The sequence below is a fragment of the Heliangelus exortis genome, chromosome 8 (assembly GCF_036169615.1).
Source record: "Heliangelus exortis chromosome 8, bHelExo1.hap1, whole genome shotgun sequence".
Classification (NCBI taxonomy): Eukaryota; Metazoa; Chordata; class Aves; order Apodiformes; family Trochilidae; genus Heliangelus; species Heliangelus exortis.
Genome location: NC_092429.1, coordinates 30,474,186 through 30,498,439, shown reverse-complemented (window position 1 = coordinate 30,498,439; position 24,254 = coordinate 30,474,186). Strand labels below are relative to the sequence as shown.

Below are 24,254 nucleotides of genomic sequence, written 5' to 3'. Positions count from 1 at the left end.
ATGGGTACAGCACCTGAAGGCCTCTAGAGCCAGGCTCACCCATCTGGGAACAAAAGGACATTCCTCTTACATGGAAGTAGGTTTTGCAGATTCCTGCAGGTTTACAGCTCCATCTCCAAGCTGACCATCCCCATCTCAATCCTGACCATCCCCAGGAGACTCATTCCCAGCCTGAGGATTCCTAGGTCTGAAAATCTCCTCTCAGTTTTCATGTATCTGGGAGGAAGTGTTGTAACAGGCATGCTGAACCCCAAAGCCAAGCTGGGAAGGGACCTGCAGAGGCAGGAACGTGCAGGAAAAACAAACACAGAACCCAAGGACACTGAAACAAGGCTACAGGTGACTCCATCCTGCTTGGGTGGTGGGAAGTGAAGCTGTGAGGCAGTGGGATGGGATTTCACTGCTGCTGGTGCACATGCTTCCACTTTCTGAAGGGCTGAGGACCATCCCATGGCCTGCCCTATGGGGAGAAGCAGGAAAATCCTGCATGTTCCTCCGCTGCCCCATCATCAGAGCCTTCCCAAAAGGGGTCAGCCAGCTCCCCCTGGCTTGGCTGGAGCTTCAACAGAGTTGTGCTGCTGTGCACCACACAACACAGCAAACAGGGAAGAACAAGCCTTGGGGCACAAGCATCCCTTTGAATGGCAGAGACACTGCCAGAGCAGCTGCTCCTGAGGCCAACATCACCATGGGTGTCTGGCCCCCTCCCACATCACCCAGCTGTGCTGTTTTCTCTTCTGAACTTACCCTACGTTGACTGGATGAACAAATCAATAAAAGCCCTTGAGACCCCTTGGGAATCCTCTCCGGGCCTTTGAAGCATCATCTCCTGGCCAGAAGATGACACTTGGCTGGCAGGAGAACAAGCCCAAGGGTGTCTGGCCCGTGGCCCAGATCCTGTGTGAGGGTTGCACAGGAGGAAGGGCGAGCACGGCGCCCCGGGGAGCGCAAGGAAAGGTCCAAAGCCCGTAAAAAGCTGGAGAACAAGGATCCCTTCTGCCAAGCACGTTGACACAATTTGCTGGGTTTTCTCCCAGCACAAAGCCAGACACTGGTGATTCACTGCTCACCCCATCATTACCGGGCCCCAAAGCAGAGGGGCCGAGGAGCGGAAAGTTGGAGGCGGCTGCGGTGACTCAGGGAGAGATCGGTGACTGAGCAGGGGCTGGCACAGGGCTGGGACATCAGCCACCCCCTTCCTCCAGCACGAAGCTGCCCTGAGAGCCAAGCACAACCCGAGACACGGGCACTGGGGCTTTGAGAGCTCCTTTCACTGCACCTCTGGAACAGCACGATGCAGCTACATCAACATCTACAGGAGATACTTGGGGAGCAGGGAGAAAGGAAAGAGGGAAGGGGAGAAGGGAGAAGGGAGAAGGGAGAAGGGAGAAGGGAGAAGGGAGAAGGGAGAAGGGAGAAGGGAGAAGGGAGAAGGGAGAAGGGAGAAGGGAGAAGGGAGAAGGGAGAAGGGAGAAGGGAGAAGGGAGAAGGGAGAAGGGAGAAGAGAAGAGAAGAGAAGAGAAGAGAAGAGAAGAGAAGAGAAGAGAAGAGAAGAGAAGAGAAGAGAAGAGAAGAGAAGAGAAGAAGGAAAAGGAAAAGGAAAAGGAAAAGGAAAAGGAAAAGGAAAAGGAAAAGGAAAAGGAAAAGGAAAAGGAAAAGGAAAAGGAAGAAGACTAACAACCCACAAAATACTAGCTGTATGAGCTGAGAGAGCCACTGGGCTGATGTTGCCCTATAGATGCGCCATATGCTGATTACAAACTGCTAACAAGGGACAGCAAACACCTAAACCCCAGGCACCTGCAAATGTCACCTTGCTCACAGCAGTCACCAGCTGCCTTCAATGTGTCAGCTGGGCATTTTTTGGTTTTTTTTTCCCCCCACTATTATTTCTTTATCAGAGAACAACCCTGAACACTGAAAAATGGTGTTCCTAAACTGTGCTGACAGCACTAGTGACCGGAGTCAGCAGAAACAAGAGAAACAAGGAAAACAGCTCTAAAGCTTTTTAGATGGGTCAGAAGTCTTTCATCAACATTCTTTTAATCAGAAATATTTTATTACAAGCAGTGTTCATTCTCAAAAGCTGAGCTGCTTGCAAACGCATCCCCCAGAGAGCCAGAAGTGCACGTTCTGCTCTGAGGCACCCCAGGCTGCAGGGTCTGGTAATTTCATTGCAACATCCCAACCTTTCATGTTGGGGATTTGGTTTCCTGTTTCCACATTTGTGTTTTCCTGGGTTATTTCTACATTCACCTATGACATGCAAACTCTGGCATCACAAACAAACCCACTTCCAGGGCATACCAAAACTTTTTTAGCTGCTCCTAAGTGACACCGTGTGACGTGGCCCATCCTTCATCCTTTTTTTCCCTTGCTCACAGCATCCCCTCTTGCAAGGAGGCAGATCCACAACTAAAGCCACTCTGATTTAAGTTCCTCATTGCAGAGTAGCTGGCTGAGTGGCCAGCTCTGGGGTACCATCAGCTGTCTCCTGCTGGGATGCCACTCTCCAAATATAATCCATCCACAAAGCCCAGCAGAGATGAGCACTGGATGCCCACATGGAAGTCACCAGGTTGGGTTTTTTTCCACTTGCTACTGAACTTTTGGATTTCCAGTTTGCAGGAATGCTCGTGCATACTTGCCCTCCTTCCAGGTCAGAACAAAAACTCATTTCCAGACAGGGTTTACACTGTGTGGGCAGTTTGGAAAAGTTTTGACCAGTTCTATGAAGTCCAGAAGCAGTTGTTGTAGCACATTAACTGGATCCGAATTGAAAGTAAACAATTGGATTTAATTAAGTGGGGGACAGAGATATTTAACCACAATATTATACAGGGGTAAGGCAGGAAAGATTTGTCACGTTGTTATAGTTATATAAACTGTAAACTGAGAAAGGATTCCAGGAAGTGAATAAGGAATCACACTATAATCACAGCCTTCAAAATACCAAATTACTGTGAAAGTCTGAACAGGGATTAAAGAAAAAAACCAAAACAAACTAGTTCACAGGGGGAAAAAAAATTATCGAGAAACTAAAAACCTAGTAACTAAAAACTTTTCTAAATTAGACCCAGCAAGTTTTATTGGGAGTGGGGTGGTGGGGAAAGAAAGGAAAAGGGAGATGAGAGGGGAGAGGAAAATTTTTTACATTGAGTTTAAAGTTAAAATTTAAGAAGATTGAGCAGAAAAATTTCTGTGGGTCCCCCCTGGCTCCAGGCAGACTCCTCTCTCCAGCATCAGCTGTCCAGACAGCCACAAGCCCTTTGCAGGCTCATGTTTCATGCTCTGCTTTGCTTTCCCCTCATTACATCCCTCCAAAACACTGCAGCTCTTCGGGTGCAGGGCAGCTCTGCCAACTGACCTCACCAAATCCCAAACCAAAACCCAAAAGCTAAAATAAGGTGCCAGGAAAGGAAGTGTTGAGCATGGCCAGGGGCACAAAAACCCCACCCAGTGCCAAAGCCCTGAGATGGTGTTGACACCAGGGACTCTCACTGGGGTGGGATGCAGGTGTCCAGTTTGCTGCTCAGGTCACACTTAATAAGGTTACCTCAAATAACACCCCAAAGGTTACTATTTTGTTATTGAAAAGGTGTAATAAATGAAAAAAGGACACATAGGAAGAAAGGGGGGGATGAAGGAATAATTTCAGCATTCAACATGAAGGTTTGGGGTTTTTTTCCTCTCTGTTAGAGGGAGGGAATGGGATGAAGAAAGCAGTTTAATGCCCTTTCATATAAGAAGGAATTTCTCTTTCTTTCCTTAGCAACCCTAAAAAAAGAGGCTATCTCACCTTGTTTCAGAGGTGACACCCAGCCCAGGCTCAGCCCTACATCTGCAGTGGCACTGGGGGTGTATTTGTGACACAGGTCACACCACAGAGATTTTTTAGTTATCATTTTAATCCCATTACTCAACACCAGCTGAGGGTTTTTCCTACCACTTGCTGCTGCTTTTTCCTGTATCATCTGTGTGCAAGACTTTGAATTATTTCAGTAATTACACAAAAAATTCAAGCATCTGAAATCCCAGTGGTGTTCGGATCACCAGGAACATAGAAACAACCAAACAGAAAGGATACCAAAAAGAAACAGACACTATATTTCTTTTAAATAATTTCCCTTCACTTTGGATTATCTCATAAACCGATCAGGGTCACTTTTTGCATGTAAAAAATGTCATTTTCTGCACGCAGTGTGGAGCTTCGGAAAGGAGACACTGAATTTTTTTCATAGGAAAAATGAGTTTTAACATGAAATGGAGCAGTGTGTGATCCCCTCCTGTAACCCTGACCTGCTCTGCTCCTGGCCCATAGCAGGAGCTCCATCCTAGCAGCTCAGAGTCCTCTCCTCTGGCACAACTGCAAGACAAAAACTCCTTTCCAGGATGGTTTCAGCTCTGCCTCTCACCTGCTGGGAACCTGCAGAGCACACGGGCACTTTGTCCTCCCCAACCACATCAACATTCTCACTTGCAGAGTCAACAGAAGAAATGATGTTTGGAAAAAAAAAAACCAAAACAACCCAAAGTGATCATGATCCAGTGGAAATCCAGAGAGTCCCCCTGGAATGTTATTCATTAGCAGGAGGCAAGAGCATACCTTGTTGTCACAACCTGTACCTGCTCCAGAAACTGGGACAACGCCACCAAAAAGTCCCTCTGGATCCCACAGACCACTCTGAGCTCTGCTTTGATACTGGCTGAGGTTTTCCTTCTGGGCACCCCACAGCTCATGAGGCACAGAGTCCTGCTCTCCTAACAAGCCCTTCCTCTGGGTCCTGGGGTCAGAGTGTTCCCATAATACAATAAGTGCTGTATGGATCTCATAAGCTCCAAGGCACAGTGTGTTATGTGTTTGGAATTCCTTGTATGCTTTTGTACTTTGTTTTACATACTGTAATTTTTATATGCATTACCACATCGATCCGCGGAAAATTAATTAAAAAAAAAAAAAAATAAGGAAAAAAAAAATAATCAAAAGCAAACACATATTTTAAGAGCCTGCCAGCGGCAAATCATGTTCTGTGTGGCTGCACTTTGTAACTGACAAAGAGACCAAACCACCAGACTGTGGCTTAGATCCAGTAGGGTCCATTTACCAGGAGGGAGGGGAAGGGATCCAAGGGGGCTGCAGACCCCCCCAGCCCCTCCTCAGGGCAGCCCCGATGCCACAGAGGTGCTGGCCAGGGGCCAGGGCAGGGGGAATGCAATCCCCCAGCTCTGCCAGCCCAACCCCAAAGGGATCATATCCGAAAGAGTTCTGTGCTTCCCAGCACCTCCTCTCGGTGCCATCCGGCTGCTGGGACCCCCAGACCTTCCCTGGAGAGCTTGGTGCACCTCAGCCCCCCCGGCCCCTTCCTCATTCCTGGGATCCAGGCGTTTGCCAGGACTCCACACGGGTAAAGCCAAAGCTCTGCAAAGGTCAGGGGATGACTTCCAACACCCACATCCTCTTCCCATCAGCTCCCCTTCCCATGCCATGTGTCCTGATGTTTCTTCTTAGGAACAGCGTTCAGGCAGCCAAGATCAAACTCCCTAACCCCCGCCCTGCTCCATTGGTATTTTCTCATTTCCAAAGCTGCCTCTCAAGGCTCTTGGCCCCCTCCCTGCCCCAGCTCATTCCAGATAACATCTTTCTCCTCTCCAGCACCCTTTCTTAGCCAACTTGTGGCAGGCTGCCCCTCCTAACCCTAAGGCACACAGGGTGCAGATCCAAACCAGCACCAGGGCTTCTTTCTCCAGAGCCAGGACTTCCCTTGGCTTGACCATATAGTCAGGAATTCCCATGCAGGAGCAGCACCAGGAAGGAAGCACCCACATCCCCCTGGATGCCACCACCTCACAGGCAGAGGAACAACTCTGATGGCACTGAGGTGAGGATGGGACATTGCTTTCCACACTCCTATCCCAGGGAGATCCAGGGGGTGACACATCATACAAATGTCACACAATGCCACTTCCACCTCCTTTCCTGTTGGATTTACCTGGTGTCCCCTTTCTGCTTACAGAGGGGACCCATAGTTGGATGTGAGCCACAAATCCCAAGCATCAGGGATCAATATGCAGGTTGATGCCAAGCTGCTGGGACAAGAGTTGGGCAAAATAAAGAAAATGCCACAGGGACCAAGCATGGGGTGGATTTTGATTTCTCCCACGGGGAAGAGTCCTTGGGAGAGAGGAAAACCAATATGGCACAGGGTGCTTGGGTTCATGGGGTGTCCTGGAGCCAGGAGCACAAGGCTGGCAATAATGCTCCAGCACATCCCAATCTTTTCACAGCTCTCTGAGTAGTCCCTGAAACCAAAGCAGACAGAAACCACTTCCCTGCTCTCCTGACAGCTCCAGATTCAGTAAGGCTCAGCCTCCCCCTTGCCACTCCCCTCAAAGGAAGCTTCAGCCAGAAAACACCAAGCAGGGACCCTGCAGCCCCCCTCCCATGGCACACGTCCTCAACTCTGGGCAACACTGCTCTTAATCAATTTTCTCTTGTGTTTTAAAAAAGTGGCAAGAAATCCCCATTAACTGCAGCTCATGAAACTTTCTAATGGGCAAAACTCGAGGTATTTTTGTGAAAAGCAGGTAAGATGTTTTGGGGTTTTTTTTTTGCCATGACAGAAAATGGCTGCTTTGGGAGGGATGATAGCAGTGATTTTTTTTTTTTTTTTTTTTTTTTTTTTTTTTTTTTTTTTTCTTTTTCTTTTTTTTTTTCATTCTATGTATTTGCTGCAGCTGAACCACTCAGCATCTTGGGCCTTTCATCTGTCTCATTTCCAAATGCTGGTGGGAGCTGCAAAAGTCTGCAAAGGTTACCCAGCTACCTCCTGCCTGCCCCAGGCAAGACTGACTCAAGCTGGCCTTGGCCTCATGAATGTCCCTGCTTGTTCAGGTCCCCCTGGAGGGACACCACACTGCTGAGAAGTGTCCTGATTAAACAGCCCCATCCTGACTGGGTCTGGAAATGCACTCAGCTGTGCTGGTTTGGGACCTGGGGGAAGCACAGAGACAGTGACAGGGGGGACACAGGCACCAGGAGGCAGGAGCACAGCCCTCAATGAATATTGATTATTGTTGAAATATCCAGGATTACCAACTGCATGGCACAGAGGAACTCTTTGCTGGGGCCAGGGGGTGCCAGGGCCAGAAGGGGAAGGGCAAAGGACCTCGTGAACATCAAAACCACCTCTTCAAAGGCTGCACTTCCACTGGCATCCAACAACAAAGGGGTTTCAACCAAATCACACCACCACTGCCCCTACCAAGCAAACCAGAGTAGAGCAGCTGTGGGAAGTTTGCTCAGAAATGCAGATTTTGACCACTTGCGCATTTTAGGAGTCCCTTTTGATCACAACTGGAAAAACAAAGGCATCTGAGATCCAGAAATAACAGAACTGGAGCCTGGCTGTCAGCATCCAACCCACCTGCCTCTTCCAAGGGCTGAGCATCCTGACCAGAAACAAGTTCCTCAGGTGGGGGATAAAGGACCTTTACATTCCACACCACTGGGAGAGGCACAGGACCATTCCAAAACTACTTTTTCTCCTTCCCAGGTCCATACTGAAAACCTGCTCTTCTTCAGCCAGGGGAGAGGGAGGAGGACCAAGGCTGCTCCTGGGCTCTGGGGGCTTTTTGCTGGACACCAGGACATTTAGCAGAGGAGGAGGGTGGGTGGGATGGAGCAGGGGCTCCAGTGTGCCTCAGCTCTGCAGGATGTGAAGGGAAATCAGGCTCAGATCCATCTCCATCCTCAGCCTTTTCTGGATGGTGAATGCATTTCACATTAGCTAATAAATTGCTGCATCTTATGTTTCTTAGCCTGCTGGAATGATGAATATTTTGGAATGTATTTTGAATGGTTCCCTGCCAGAGTTGAACAATCATCTAGAGATTTCAAATCAAAAGGCTGAAAAATGGAAACCTCTGTGTTTCCACAAAGGTCACTACAGTTTGAAAATCACAACTCCCAGCAGAAGAGGCAGAATAATGATTGTCAGAGCTCCTGAGAACTGGGGCAAATGAGAGGTAGGTGGGAAATGACAATCCCTAATGTGGAGGAATAACATTTGCCTCCAGGTGATGAATGGATTAGAGGACATCTGTTTATTTCTGCCCTTGATCTGGCTGAGACCCTCTAACCCTGATGCTCAGGAAATTTAGGGGAATGTATGGAAATGTGGGATACCTCAGCCCCAAAAGCACTGCTTTTGCTCTGGGGCAGACAGATGCTGCCATTCTAGCCCAGTTTAACAGAATTTAAGGCTTTTTAAAGGCTCTGCCTACTGAATCACAGCCATTGCCAGACCAGGCACAACCTCACTTTACAACCCACGTCGGATCCTGCAGACCCCAAACCTTGGACACAAAATCTCCATCACTACAGGAGAGCAGTCGTGGTCTTGTCCCACCAGAGCAGCCACAGATGAAGCAGGTCCAAGAAAAAAAAGCTCCCCTCTCCCTGCTGGAGATGGGCTGTCTAGACACATTGGCAGAGCCCCACCACCAAGTTTGCAGTGCTGCATCCTTCTGGTACACAGCCTGTCAAATGCAGCAAATTCCTGTCCCCCACCCCCTCAGCCTGGGCATCCTTTCAACCTTCCTCGTGTCAGTCATATCCAGAAATGTCAATTATGTTTAAAGAGAAATTTTTAAACTGATGATTTTTTTTTTCCCTAGAAAAACATCTTGTAATTTTTTTGATAAACCCTCTGACCAACTGATTTCCTAGGGTCTTTTTCCTTATATCCGTTTTTACTGACAGTTAAACTAAAAATAAAATAAGCAAAGTACTTTCAAGCCAAGAAATACTGATATTTGAATATGAATTGCAATGGAAAACCTAGAGAAACAAAAGAGTTATCCAGATAATAAAAACCTATTGAACACAAAGCTATGGGAGCTAAGTGATGTTTTTCACTAGAAAAAGAAAGATGGATATTTAGGTGTTTAGAGAAAGTACACCTAAGCTCAGGGCCCACAGTCTGCAAGTGTGGGTTTCACACCATCCCTCTCAGGATGCACCACAGAATGAGACTTTTTGCTCCAGATCAGTAAATGACCAAAGGATGGGGGATCAGCAACAGATTTCCCCATCCTCAAAGATCCTGACCACGAGCTAGAGGAAGGGAGCTCAGGGCTGGCACAGGTTGAAAATGCAGAAATCCCACCTTGTCCTGGGGCTTCATCTGCTCTCTGCCAGACCCACATCTGGGGACACCCACCCCACGCTCCCAGCTCTGTATTTGGGGAAAGAACTTTGGGAGATGGAAGCAAAACCAGCACAAAAGCAAATCTAGGGACAGCACAGAGAGGAGCAGTGTGGGATTTGGCATCCAGGGAAACTCCTCAGCTCCAGTTTTCTAAATGGCTGCGAGCAAAAGCCCCTGCCCTGCTCTGTGCCTCCCTTTCTCTCCTCAACCAACTTCCATCCCCATCTGATGGGGATCTGAGGGAGCTGGGGGTGTTTAGAGGAGGCTCAGGGGGACCTCATCACCCCCAAACCTCCAGGGAGGTTGCAGTCAGGGTCTGGGCTCTTCTCCCAGGCAATGGGGGACAGGAGGAGAGGACATGGCCTGGAGCTGCCCCAGGGGAGGTTTAGGTTGGATCTCAGAGGATCAGGCATAGGGATGGAGTGCCCAGGGAAGTGGTGGAGTCTCCATCCCTGGAGGGGTTTAAGGAGAGGTTGGATGTGGCACTGGGTGCCATGGGTTGGGTGAGGTGGTGGAGTTAGGGCAGGGGCTGGAGCTGATGATCTCAGGGGTCTTTTCCAGCCCCAATGATTGATTCTGTGACCTGTTCAGACACCAGAATTGCTGTGCCTCTTTCCCTGTTCACAATCCACCCAGCAGTGCTGTGCCTGCAGGGGTGCAGACAAAAAGCTGCAACCCAAACCCCAAGTGCCAGGCACTGACATCCCCGTGGTGCCACTCACACTGCTGGGTTTCACAGCACACAAAAAATTCACAGCAAGTAACTAAGACACACTCAGTATATGCTGCAAAGGTACAGAGCAGCTACTTCAGGCCTTTTGCATATGCAAGTGCCAGCTGGTGTGTTTGTGGGTGCTGTTTCCTGGCCAGCATCAGCACTATCAGTAAGGTTCCATATTGCTGCTGGCTCTGCTCTTAACCCTTTGCAGATAAACTGTGGAGTTTGAATTATAAGTGAAGGTGGATTTATGGTAGATTTCTGTCAAGATAACGGGGCTCCACAGCAAGGTCTGATGGCACCTCAAGAGCTGATGGGCACAACCACATCCCTGTGCTGAGGCTTCCCCAGCCTGAGGCACCACACAGCTCCTGAAGCTCAACCTCAAACGTGGCACAATGATGCAGGTGAGCACTGAGCATCACCCAGCCCCAAAATCACACAAAATCACCCAACTGCTGCTCCCTCTGCCTCATCAGCCCATCAAACCATCAGCCTGGGGTCAGGATGTCTGGGTTGATTCAGACAGGAGTGTTTTTCCACTCTGCTCCACCAGTGCTATCCTTTGACTTCTGAAATCACCTTTTCCCTCAGAAAGAAAGCTCAGCTGGTCCTGGCTGCTCACAGAAACCTTCAGAGCCTTCACCTTCCCTTAGGAACCAAGCCCTGTGGTCACAGGAGTAAAAGCACTGATGAGCAAGGAGATGACCCCCTCATCAGAGGTGGCTTCCTCCCTCTTCCTCATCCAGCTCTCCAAACATCTCCTGGAAAGGAATACCAGGGATGGGCATCCTGCCAGCCTCAGGTCCCAGCAGAGCCAAGCCAGGGCTGGTGAGGAGCCAGCCACAAAGTACAGAAACCAAATTCAAATGGAAAGGCTGAGATCCCCAGCATGGGAATCCAGTGTCCCAACATGCCAACAACTATACCCACAGCCTGCTTGGAGCCTGGATTTCCTGAGACCAGTCAGTTGTGAATATCCTGCAACTTTAGGCATAAGGGACAACTACAGAGCAGTGCTGGGAGGATGGAAACATGTCCCATGGAAGTTCTGGAATGTGTATAAATGCTATACTGAGAGCACGGCCATGCAACGGGGTGTAATGAAGGTGAGAGCACCCAAAGAGCCCCAAAGCAGCCTGAAGAGAGCTGAAGCAGAAGGGTCTGCTCCTGAAATAGGCCTTCTTTTTCTTCTAAGCTCAGCTCATTAAATGTTTGCTGGAAAAACAGAAAAGCATTTTCCAGAGAGAAGAGGACATCCAAGAAAAGCCCTTTCGGACATAAGTTGGCAAGAGGCTCCCAAGCATTTATCTTCAGCATAGAATGTGCTCTGTCAGGAGGGCTGTAACTAACAATATGCTGAAAAACATGCCACAGACTTCCACTGTATTTTATTTGGCGCTGAGGGGCTATTCCCTAGCACAAAGTATTTGAAACTGGCATCAGTTAAACGAGGAATTGCAGCCTTCAAAAGACCTCTTCAGGGTCAGCTGCAGAAAGTACGGAATTTGCCACGGGCTGTGATGACAACAGAGGATGCCCCATAAAACACCAGAAACCCCCCGGTTACAGTGCTCACCCCCAGCTGCCATGCCCTGGGGGGACTGCAGGGACCCAGCCCTCCCTGGGGGGGACACCAGTTCAGGGCTGGTGACACCTCTCTCCCTCCTGACCCTCCAGCCTGCCAAGTGTGACCACAGAGCTCCAAAGAGGGCCAGCTGATTCCAGCAAGGGCCCCACAGAGCCAAGGGGCACCCAGCTCTGGGGAGAACTCTGGGGAGAACTCCTGAGCCCCCACAGCATCAGCTTGCTCCACTTGGAGCAAAATACCCCAAGCTCACTACAGAATCACAGAATGTTTAGCTTGGAAGAGACCTCCAAGATCATCCAGTCCAACATCTGATTAACACCACAGTCAACTACTAAATCAACTACTCAACTATTTGGCCCCCTCCAGCTCATTAGTGCTAAGGAGGAATAAGAGGGAAGCATCTCATTCAGCACAGACATGGCAGGAGGATACAGAAACCAAAGGCCGGGACATCTGGTTCTGTGCCCAAGGTGGTCCTTTGGGACCTCCTGATCCTGCACAGCTCAGCTGCATCCAAGGACAAGAGACAGCTCTGCCACCCCTACCCCATGGGGTTATTCCCACCTCTGAGATCAGTGAAGAGCTCTGCCAGCAAACTGCCCAGGCCTTCAGACTTCTTTCCACTCCAGCTTGCCGAGTGCTCTAGAAAAGGAAACCTCAGAGATAGGAAACCTTCCTGATGTGTGTCCATGGCAGGAGTGCTCTGCCAGAAGTGTGAACCCCTGGAGTTAACCCCTGCTCCTGCAAGCCCAGGAATTGTCACTTGGCTTGAAATTTAGTGTGTCTGGGAGCCTTAACCAGGCTGGGGGAGAGGGGGTGGCCCTGCCTTAGCTGTGCCAAGTGGTGTTCATGCACTGCAGAACCAATAGGACCAAATGAAATGTTCACAGACCAAAACACCCTCACAGAACCATGGAACTGCCTCTGCAGGAGACATCATCACAGCATTATCCCAGGCTTGGGACAGATTGTGTTTTCTCTTGGTGCAGTCCTTGCTTGTTTTTTTAACCTCAAAGCTTTCTGGATCTCATCCTTCTGACTTACACACCCTACCAAAGATGTATTATTTTTTAGACCACGTTTTCACATGACCTCCAAACCTGAAGCTTAAGAAAAAAAATTTTTAAATTTTAAAAATTCAGAGCCACAGTCCTTCAAGGAGCCACAGCAATGCTGAGGGTGGACTTTGGTCCTGCTGGTACCTGCACAGCACATTCATGTGGTAAGTGACAGTCATCCTATAAAAGCCTCAGGCGCCCCATTAGGGAGCCAGCCTGGCATCCTGGCAGCAAGGTCTCTCATTAGCCAGTTGGCCTGGTTCTGAAAGCTGAAGTGTGGCAGCTAAACCCCTCTGCAGAGCACTTTGATGCTCAACCCACTCACAGCCAGGCACTAACTACAAGCTGAAATGCCCAACTTTAGGCAAACACACCAGAAAATCTCGGCCATTTCCTGCTCCCGAAGTCGGACGCCATTTCTGACAGGGCAGACGCTGGATCTCCTAGCTCTTTGTTGGGGAAAAAAACCCCCAAAAAACAAAAAAAACTTTAAATTTACTCTCCTGGGAGACCAAGGCAACCTTGTCAAGTGACTGCACCCAAATCATGCTTTATGTCACAAGACCTAAGGGGAAGACACGTACCAAACCACACATCACCCGCTGCCGGGATCTCGCCTGCTGAATTCACCCTGCCCAGACACTGCTCTCACTGCCTGGGTAGTCTTAGTGCCCCTGATCAGCAGATACACTCTTCTTCATCAAAAGCAAGAGGAACAGAAAAATCCAAGTCCAATCCTCACCGCCTGCCTTGGGATAACTGCCAGAGCCATGCCCAGAGAGATGGGTGCCAACCACAACCACCCCTCTGCCTTGTAGCTCCACCATCACCAGCTGAAAGAGGCCACGCTGCTCCAAAACAGGGCTAAATCTCTGCAACTGTCCTGGAACCTCTTCTACCCGGCAGTCCTTGGTACCCAAGCATCATTTTTTCCAGCTTCCAGCCTCCAAAAGCTCTCTGTGACTCCCATTTTCACACAGTGAGAGCTTTGATTTGTCTCAAATCATTAGAGAGAATGAGCCTGGCAAGTTTCAAGGCTTGAAACTCAAGCACCTTACTACCAATAGTAACCAAAGGGGTAATACCTTCTGTGTTAGCTGGAGCAGAGAGTATATCTGCATAGTAGAGATGCTGCTCTCCAGCTATTAGCTCTCCTGCTGTGGGTCTGGCCTTTAAACTGAAAAAAATAAAAATAGGAGAAGGCTTTTGGGAAACTGCATTGAAGATCTCTTGCCCTTTCCTGGCTCCCTGTCCCAGATGAGTTCAAGGCAGGCTGTGCCTTGCTCAGAGCACAGCTTGCCATGTTGGAGAGACACAAGCTGGACCTTGTCCCTTTGAAGCAGCCACAACAGAGAGGACATCCTCTCCCACAGGATATGCCACATGGGGCTGGTCCAGCCAGCAGAGCCCAACATGTGGCAGGAGAGAGGCAGAGATGGAGGAGAAGCTGTGGGGCAGAGCACTCGAGATGCTGTCCTTGGATGGGCACCCCTTGGAGATGCCTTCCAAAAGGGCAGCCCAGCTTCCCCAGATGGTTTCAACTGGCTTCCCAGAGAAATCACAGCACGAGATGCTCTTTGCTTCTGATCCCCCTGGCAGTTTTTCAGTCGTCTGATTTCAACCCCAATTCCACAATCTGAACAGCAACTGCAAAGACAATTCAGCTCCTGCAATTTTCTCACAAACCTGATTGTTCAGTAAAAGGAAAGAGGTACAATATTAACACTGGCAGCAAGAGACCAACCTGCTGGGCAAGCCCAGGCTCTTACAAGACACCCCAGAACCCAGATCAGAGCACAGCACATCAGCAACCCCAGCAGAGATCAGCCCCAAGTGCTCCATGGACATCCCAGCCTGGATGTGCATGTCACCCAAAGCTGTCACCTTCACGTCACCCCCCCTCACCCTCCTTGGCAAAGCCAGAGCTGGGAGAGCCCAAGGCTCAGGCTGGGTCCAGGGACAAAGTTTTGTCACAGCTGCATCACTCTTTTTACTTGAAAACCAGGAGAAAGCAGAGACCCAGGAGATGGGGAATACAGCACCGATGGCATCCAGGTGCCCTGCACAGGGGGGGGATGAGCAGCCCAGGCTCCTGCAGGACCCCCATCACCTCCCCATCCACCCGTGTTTCCCATCCCTTCCACGGCAGCCCTTTCCGTGGGCTCACACCAGTAGATGGCACCAGAACAACAGCAAAGCCCAACTGCATCTCCTGCATCCCCCCAAACCCTCCCGCAGCATCACCCCCACCCGCTGGCCACTGCCACCAACTTTGGACACCCCAAAAGCCTGCCTGGAGCTGAACTCTTCACAGGATTTTTAACAGTTTTGGCGAACAAATTCAGAAATGAAGGTGGGGGGAAAGTCAAAGTGGTTTCTTTCCATTTTGAGGCTTATCGAAACTTCTTGCTCCTTTGAAATGTAGAACAGAACCAAAGTATTTACTCAAAGCATCTGCTTGCTCTGCAATTGCTTGAATTTGAAGGATGTTCCCCCTCCCCTTCTCCAGCTGGAACCTGCAGGTATTTTCTGCCTGCTCCAGTTGAACAGAATCTGCATTTCTCAGTGCAGACACAGTTCCCTGGAGAAGTGCCTGGCTGCATTCCTAGGCAGGGTGACTGCACCTCTCTGCATTAGTAAAGTCCAGTACTTCTTCCCAAGCATTTTCTATTTCCTAACAACAGCATCCTTGGTCCTGGTGGGCTGGTCAGCATCTCAACTCCCTCAAAACCAAGCCACAGGACCAGCTTGGGTCAGGGTGGATATTTCCCTCTGGAGGTACCTGCCTGTCTCTTGCATCCTGGGGCATGCAAGAATGTTTCCCTCTACAGAAAGGCTGCCCTAAAGCAAGATTAACAGCCAGGGCACAGCCTGCAGCAAAATCCAGCCACATCACAGGCAGCTGAGGATGAGCCTACACACACCTGTGCCTCTGGTACCTCCTGATCACAGCAGTGGGGAGCTCTGCTTTCAGGAGAAGGGGCAGGGCAAAGAAGATGGGGTTCTCCTGGGATGCTCTCTGCAGTGCAGACAGGACTCTCCCAGTCCTCAGCTCGGCTGCAAAGCATGACAAGGTGTACCCAAAGACAGTGACATCAAATGCCCTGGAGCCACAGCTCTGCCTGGAGGAAGTTTAACATGCTCACAGAGGTGCCAGAATTCTTTCAGAAGCTTCAATTGCTGCTGACAGTCAGTCTGGGGTAAGTTCAGACCTTCTGACTTTTCTCACCCGGACCCAGCTTTGAACACGACTCAGTCCAGCAAAGTTTTAAGACACATTTGAGTATTCAGATCTTGTCCCTTTATCCCTATTATTAATCACACCACAGGAAAGTGTAAGTCCTCCAAACCAGCCAAACCATTTCTCGGCACATCTTGTACTTATTGCTCCTTCTAGGAATGAAGCACATTTGGAAACCTCTGCACCTTCATCTTCCTTGGCCAACAGTGTGTCCATGAGCTGCCAGAACTGAGCAGCAGAGCTGGGAAATGCCCAGCTTGGGGGGCAGGAAAGGCTCCCACCCCTCTGGGCTTGATGGGGAAGCACAGAACTGGCCAGGAGGGTTTTTTGGTCAAGGAACTGGTTTAGCTGGGTTGTCCCTCCCCAGCTGGTGACAAATGAACACAAAACAGTGAGAGCAGAGAAAGGCAGGGAATGATGCCTCTGACCATCACAGCCCTGCAAATCCTTTTGCTCCCTTTCCTTGGTGCCAGCCCTGCACAGCCACCTCTGCCCTTCCCAGCAAGCCCACCCTAACGATTTGGAGCCCCTCTGATCCATGAGGATGCTGAGCACATTGATGCCCCTCCCCACCATTGATTAGATCTGCAGCTCTCCCTGTTTTCCTCATTTTACCCAAAGCCAACAGGGCTGCAGTTCCAAGAGACACCATTCCCACAGGCTGCATCCTGGCCAGAAATCCCAGAAATCTCCTGCAGCAGCCTGTTTTCTTCAGAGCTGCAGTAAACTCAGAAGAGGTCCCAAAACACGAGGACAAGCTGGGCTACTTCCATGCTTGATTGTTTGCCCTTCACAGCTCTGTAGAGGTTTTGTTTGCCCTTCACAGCTCTGCAGAGGTTTTCCTGTCTCTGCTATTCCTAACAATGGGATTTGGGAGAGGGGATTGTCCTCTCCATGAGTGTGGCAGCTGCTCCACTTCAGAGACTGCGTTATGATCAGAGATGAGGACATTGCTTTTCCTTTTTTTTTGTTTGGTTCTTTTTTATTGTTGTTTTCTTTGTTTCTCACTATGTTTTGGTTCAAACCTGTAAACAGACTTGGCAGCAAGTGGATCTGCCTCCTCCATCTGGTCCTGTGATCCAGTTTCCTGGCAGGAAGATCCCCGACATGGAACTGCCCAGGAATGTTGCGGCGTCTCCGTCCATCCCGTGGCCAGAGCTGAGCTCCTGGGGTTTGCTGCTTGCTGTGCACGACCCAGGCACAGCATTTCACCCAGTTACCTCCCTGGTGAGACCAATAACTCACAGCTGACAAAAGCAACTCTTCCAAAAGGGCTTCCAGACATTCATGGAGGGAGAAGCCAAGGCTCTCCATCAGTTATTTCTGGTGGTCACACAGCATCTCACAGTCACAAAATGCATGTTTGCTACCTCCTCTGAACACATCTCTGGCTCCTGCTCCCACTGGTGCCTGTTCCACCTTTCTTTGCTAGATCAAAGAGGGGAATAAACAAACAAACAAAAAGACCTCTTCCTAGAGAGTCAAGGAAACAGGGATTCAAATCCATCATTGCGACTGTCTGGAGGAACAGACCCAGGAGGGACAGTGATAACCTCACACAAGCAGAACGTTCCCAGCTGGGAAGCGGTGCAGGAACAAAGCCCTTCTGAGGATGCCTGGAGAGCAGCACCATGGGTGTAGCAAGAGGGGCCAGGGAACAGGCAGCTTGGCACCACTCCTGCTGAGAAAATGGGGATTCAGCACCCAGCTCAGCACAGGGTTCCCATTCTCCAAGCACAGAGCATCCTCCTCCCTTGCTCAGTCACCTCCTACACACAGAGTCTGTCTCTGGCCAGAGGAGCACTCACAAAGGCAGACATGAACCTCCACAAACTGGTGAAGGGCAGCTCTCCAGGGAGGTTTCCTTGCCAATCACATCCAGGTTTGTCTTTCCCATCACCAGCCACTTCCAGCACACAATGCCCAAGCCAAAAGGCACATCCAGGAAATCTGTTGCCTGGTTTCCCATCAGAAGGTCACTCCCAGTGACCACATCCCTTCCCCATCCATGTGCTTTCCTTTGGCTGGATGGGACCCTCTTGTCCCACAGCCACTCCACTTGAACACAGCACAGAAACCTGATTGGAGAGTGGAGGAAAACTGGAGGGAGCACCCCCAGGAGACATGAAACACAGAGTTAAGCACATGCCCATGCTCCCACTGAAGTCAGACAACTACTGACACCTGGGGGCTGGCCTCCCTTCTCATGACAGCACAACATCTACACTGTTTATTCCTTTACGTCTTGGTCTCCATCAGATCTGTGCTTGGGGTCTCCACAGCACCCTCACACCCTCTCTTCCAGGGTTTCCTTATGCTCAGTAGACGTGGGGGCACTTCCCTACCACTTCCCTTACATCTCCCTTGCTGCAACAGAAGCAGGTGGCCTTGGAGATCAGTTTATCCTCTCCTCTTCACACACTTAAGCCCCTCTTTTTTCCTCCTAAACGGGATGCAGGAGCTCTCACTACTGCTTTTCTTCTTTGGCCTTTTTTTTTTTGACCCAGTTCACACTGTCCTTGACACGCAGCTTGTCCAAACAGAGCCCACCTGGAGCCTTTTCCACAGCTGAGCACAAGGAGAAGATGCTCCACAGAGGAGGCAGAACCACAGGAGATGCTGGGGGTGAAAAACATCTGCCTCTCCTCATAAAGATGCAGCGTTTTGCACTGAGCAGGAGAGCTGGTTCAAGGCCAGGTGAGCAGATTTGCAAAGGGCACGGAGCCACAGCATTCCAGAGCAGGCTCCTTACACCAAATCCATCCCCCTTTATAACAGCACATTGACACCAGAGGCTCCTGTGCCACCCTCCTTTTCCAAGGCACCAGAAGAGATGCACTGCTCTGTGACACGGGGGACATCAGCTCTGGCAGCTCACCAGAGGAGCCAGAGCAGCCTCTTCCCCCAGCAAGCCCCATTTCCACCCCTGGGAATCGTTTGGTGGAGATGAGACAGCTCCATCCCATCAGATGGTCTGTGAGCAGGGCTCTCAGAACATGTCCCAGGGAGGATGGTTCTCCTGCAGCTGGAGGCTTGGACAGCAGTGAGGCAGCCAGGGAAGGCTCAGCACCAACCCAGGTCACGAGCGAGCGACACGGGGTTCTTCATTCTTCTCCCAACTCCTCATTTTCCTTAGGGGAATGCCTCAGAAAACCCAGTGGGGGACCTGGGGGGGGAGGAGGAATTTACAGTTCCCTTCCAAAACCCAGTCTTTGTTTGTTTGATGGGTTTTTTTTTAAATGATCGAGTAACTTGTGAATACATTTTCTGATGATTCCCACATCCTCCCAGCTGGAGAATGGTTCGTGAACAGACTCCAAGCTCTGTAAATGAGCTTGTTAGTCATAAGTCTTCAAACAGGCTTGATAAACAACTTTCAGCCTGCAGGATATTCATCAACCACTCTGTCTGCCTGGTCTCCTGACAGTAATTTATTATTTACAATAAGAGATCCCTCTCCTAAATCACAGGTGATTGTTTCCTTACACTGATTAGCTGATTTTTACAAAAAAAAAAAAAAAAAGAAAACAAACAAAAAAAGTTTAAAAGAGAAACAATGCAAAACACATCACAAAGAAGCAATGTGTTGCAAGCAGTTATTCAGAGCAATGCCCCTGGTTTCCATGAGGCCTATCAGCCCTTGTCCAAGTGAAACAAACTGTAAGTAAAAACCTTTTTTGGCCAAACCTTGCAGAACAGTATAGCCAAGATAAAGAGCCTGACCATCCCAAACAGCCACTGGGAATTTCACTGCCTGCCTCCAAATGCTCCAGGGACCTCCCAGCTGATCAGCCACGTGCTGCTCTTTGCATCCTCAGGGTTTGGGGAGAGCTCAGGCATCTCACGACATCCACAGAACCACAGAATCTTTCAGGTTGGAAAAAACCCTGGGGATCACTGAGTCCAACCATCAGCCCAGCTCTGCAAAGTTCTCCCCTAAGCCACATCCCCCAACACCACATCTAAATGACCCTCAAACACACCCAGGGATGGTGACTCCATCCATGGAGCAGCCCATGGTGTCTGACCACTCTTTCTGTGACATTTTTTTTTCCTAATGTCCAGTCTAAACCTACCCTGGAATCCATTCCCTCTTGTTCTGTCCCTAATTCTCCTTTCAGGTGGTTACAGAGTGATGAAGTCTCCCCTCAGCCTCCTCTTCCTCAAACCAAACAGTCCCAGCTCCTTCAATTGCTCTCCACAAGATTTATTCTCCAGGCCCTTCCCCAGCTTTGTTCCCCTCCTCTGCACTCCCTCCAGCACCTGGTTCAGGAGATCCAAGTCTGCAGGCAAACCAAATCTGCCCCTGACAGTGGTTTCACCCCATGGGATGGGTTCACACAGCAAACACAAGGTGCCCCAGGGCAGAAGGTGGGATCCCTGCAGGAACAAACTTGCTGGAAGTTGCAGCAGTTCATGGATGGGGATCTCCTCGATGCTAATCAGTTAATTAACAAGGAAGGTGGTCGATTCCAGAGACAAAAAAACCAAGATGAAACAACAATTTGCTGGGGGCAATGCTGAGGGAGGAGAACCTTCCTGAAGGGCTGGTGAAGCCAAGCTCTTCCATCCCACACATCCAGCAGATTTCAAAGCCCCTCATGAAGGGCCAGGATTGTACCCAGCTACATGGGCAGGAAAACAGGCACAGCCAGGTGAGTTTGGCCAAGTTACGGCAGCAAGGATGCCCTAAAAAAGACCTCAAGTGCCCAAGGGATGAAGCCATTGTAGGACAGGCTGGGTTATCCTACTCTCAACTGATGTATGGAGAAAAAAAATAAAGCTCTGCTGTTCCAATTTAGATTTTGGGTGCAAGGCTTTTCTGGGCAAGTTGCTTCCAGCACCTGCAACCACCCCACCCTAGGAACCCTGCCCTGCAGTACCCCCAAACACAGTGGCCCTACACCACCCAGGGAACACATGAAGCAGAAACATGCCCTCCCCAGCAGGCTGCCTCCTGTGTCTGCATAAAACCCAGAGCTGTGTTTCCACCACCACCTCAGCTCCCCATCCCTGACCCATCAGCATTCAGAGGGAAGGCAGCAGGATGCACAACTCAGCTCTGGACTGATCTTCAAAGGATTTTTCTCTTTCTCCCTGCAAAATCACCAATACATCTGCTCTAACAACCACCAGCAAGGGCAGCCCCTCCTGCAGGACCAAGCCCAGGTCACTGTTTTTACTGTTATAGCTCAGGCACTTTTCCCTGTTCAAGCCTCATCTATCCCTGCAGAGCCCCAGCTTTGCTGAGCTGATGCTGAGAACTGATGGCTCTGTGAAAGCTGCTAGCATGACTTTTTTCCTTTTCCCCCAAAAGTGGCTTGTAACAGTTTACAGTTCCAAAAAAAGAGGACAATTTCCAGAGCACTGAGCAGGTCTTCACAGCTTGGCCAGCACCATGGCTGCAGCTCAGCCCAACTCACCCACCACTTGTTCAGCAGCCACAAACACAAAAAACCCATGAACCTTCCAAGGTCCTCGTGGGTTCAAAACCTATCCAACTCTGACTGGTCAAGCATCTGCATTGGCTGCAAGAGGGGGGAACTACTTGGATGCTGCCTTCTGGAGCCACCTGCTCTGCTCCAGCACCCACCCCCAAGCACCCAGCTTTGTTCCCAGTCAGTGTCCCTGAGACTGCTGGTCCCCTTCAGAACTGGATGCCATTCTCCTTCTCCAAGCCTGCCCACTCACCAGCTGCTGCTGGCAATTTTGTTTTGTTCCCAGATGCCCGGGGCCACAACTGAACTTTGGGGTTACTTTAGTCAAGGAGGCCACGGGAGGAGTTCATCTGCCGGAGGGCTCAGAGGAGGAAGCAACGTCCTTTGGCTCCTGATGAATTCCAGTCCTTGGTGCAAAAGCAGTTTTGCTGCCTGAGCAGCTCATCAAGCTGGGGAGATGGTCCTGGCCAGATAGTGAGCAGCTCTTTGGAGGTCTGCCCTGCCCAGCAGTCTCGCTGACTGGCTGGCGTTTCTCCTGTAGGAAAATTTCTCTAGCCAGAAATGGGGGAAAAATTGGGTGGAATATGAACTGGATGCTGCAATAGGATGTAGTGACTTGTTAATGGCACAGCTGGCTCCCTTCACCTCTCTTCTACCCTTCCCTTCCAGGAACACAAGGCACCAGGAGGTCCTGGACTGCCATTCCAAGGCAAATGTTCACTTCACACAGGCACAACAAATCCAGACTGTCTGGGACAGTGCTTTAAACACTGGTGTAACCTTTCCTCAGCCTCTGGAGGTGAGAGAGGAGCCCAGAACGCTATGTAAGCTGAAATAGATGCTCCCTGGCTTGCTCATCAGGCCCCTCTTCCCAGCTCTGGCCTCTGCAGACCCATCCTTGCAGATGCCAGGTTTTCCACTGCAGGAGGTGGCCCCCAGCTTCTGCACCCCTGCCCCTTCCCAACCAGCATCCTCCTGATGTTCTCATTTGAAAGAAACTTCTTTCACAATCGTGCCACTGTAGTTCCAGCAGAATGTGATGCACACCCTGCTCTGCTGAGCCCTCATCCCCACCTCACAGCACCTTCCAGTGCCACATGATGGAGTCCAGCCAGGCCCAGGGGAAAGAGGGAGCAGGGCAGAAAAGGAAACGGCGGGTTAGGCACCTACCACGTGGTGATAAATCAATGCCTGAGTGACCAACCTCAGCAGGGACAGCAAATCTGGGAGTGAGAACTGCAGGACTTCCTCAGAGGACCCTCAGGCTCCTGGCTATACGAGTGCTGCAGCCACACTGAGGGTGACAAAGGACAAATCCCTACAGACGGGTGACACACACACCTATGCCTGTGTGAGTTTCCCAAACACAGTGTCTAACACAGACTCCCCGTAGAGACTCTCCAGTGCCTGGGAAGAGGTTGAATTTATGTTTTATTTCCCCCTCGGGGGGCTGCAGGCACTGCTAGCATCCTTCTCCACACCCCACTGCACTGCTGGGATTTCCCACCCTTTGAGCTGTCTGCTCTCCCAGCAGAGCAGCCAGAGGGTTCAGAAGGTATTTCCCTGTGCAGAGACCATGCAACAGGTTTTTCTCAGGGGAACCAGGCTCAAAATACATGCTCTGTGCTCCACCATCCAAGCCCAAGTTCAGAGCTTCCCGTGCCCTGTGCATAAAGTCCCAACAGAGCCTTGGACACAGCTCCTCAGCCAGGCTGGGATGATTCTCACTTCACAGCTCCATAGTCTGCCCGAAACCCAAGACTCCTTTAGGAAATGCGTGTAGGGTGGGGAACCAGCAAAGCAGTGATTCATCCTCCCCAAAAGAGAGGCCCAAGTCTGGAATATTGTGACACTTGGTAAATACTCATGATGTACTTCATTATGCAATGCAGGCCCAGCAGGAGCACAGCTCCCTCAGGGCTCCTTAATATGGGTTTCAAAAACGATTAAATATATCATAAACAACTTCCAGCCAGGAATAAACACCTATAATCCCATCAAGACATTCTGGTGATGTCAAAACCACGAGAGAAAACTCAGTTACGAGAAGAAAGAGAGAAAAAAAAAAAAAAAAGCATATATCCTCAAAGGAATTACAACCATTTAATTCTGCATCTGCCTTGTCAAACGCTCAGCTCTCCCAGACCCTCCTGCTTACACTCTGTCCATGCTCTTGCTCTTTCTTTCCTGATATCATGTATTTTGATGCACGTTGCACCTTCACCAAAAGGATCCAGCCCCTGGGTGCAGACAGCAGAACCCTTCCTTGCCTTGCACAGAAATATTCCACCCAGCCCGCAAGAAAAAAAGTTGTTTGCATGGCTTGAGGCTGCTGGTCAAGTCTTTAAACACAAATACTCATCAACTGGCATACATATAAACAGTCCTTTGAATGCAGTGACTCCTGTGAGTAAGGACTGCACAAATTAACCCTGAGATAATATTTTCCCATGCGATCACTGCTTTATATATCACCAAAAAGATGGAAAACAGACGGGCCAGTAGTGGAAACTCTGCGCAGATGACAGAAAGCTGATGGTCATTAAAAGTGTTCTAGCAGTTGAGACCAAACCTCTGAGTTTTATGGGAGATTTCAAAATCTGATTTTCATGGAAATGTTTTCATTACGCTAAGAGATGGGGTGAAAAAAAAAAAAGTAAAAACCTTCAGCAAAATCTTTTTCGAATTAAGAAGTTGGAAGCTTCGTGCGGATGGATTGGAAACACAAATGCCATCAGCAAATTATTAGGCCATGAGAACCAGGAAGCAAAACTGATTAGGATCAAAAAAAGCGAAATTCACAAACAAGTAAAAGTGTAGTTTCGCCCATCAAAAAGCAGGCAGCACGGCCAGACCTCGCAAAGTGAATCAGCTCCCTCTCCAAATCCAAGCCTCCTTTTTCTTTGTTAATAACACTACATTATACAGGTCCTGTTTGCTTTTTTTCTTCCTCAATTTTTTACCTTTTTAAGGCTCCAGGTTTGTGATGGAGTCATCTT

At 49.8% G+C, this 24,254-nt stretch overlaps 1 protein-coding gene across 1 annotated transcript in view; it reads right to left on the bottom strand.

Annotated features, from left to right (window-relative positions):
* PRRX1 (paired related homeobox 1) overlaps positions 1-24,254 on the bottom strand; it is a 34,861-nt gene that overhangs the window by 5,262 nt on the left and 5,345 nt on the right. The gene's annotated exons all lie outside the window — the stretch shown is intronic.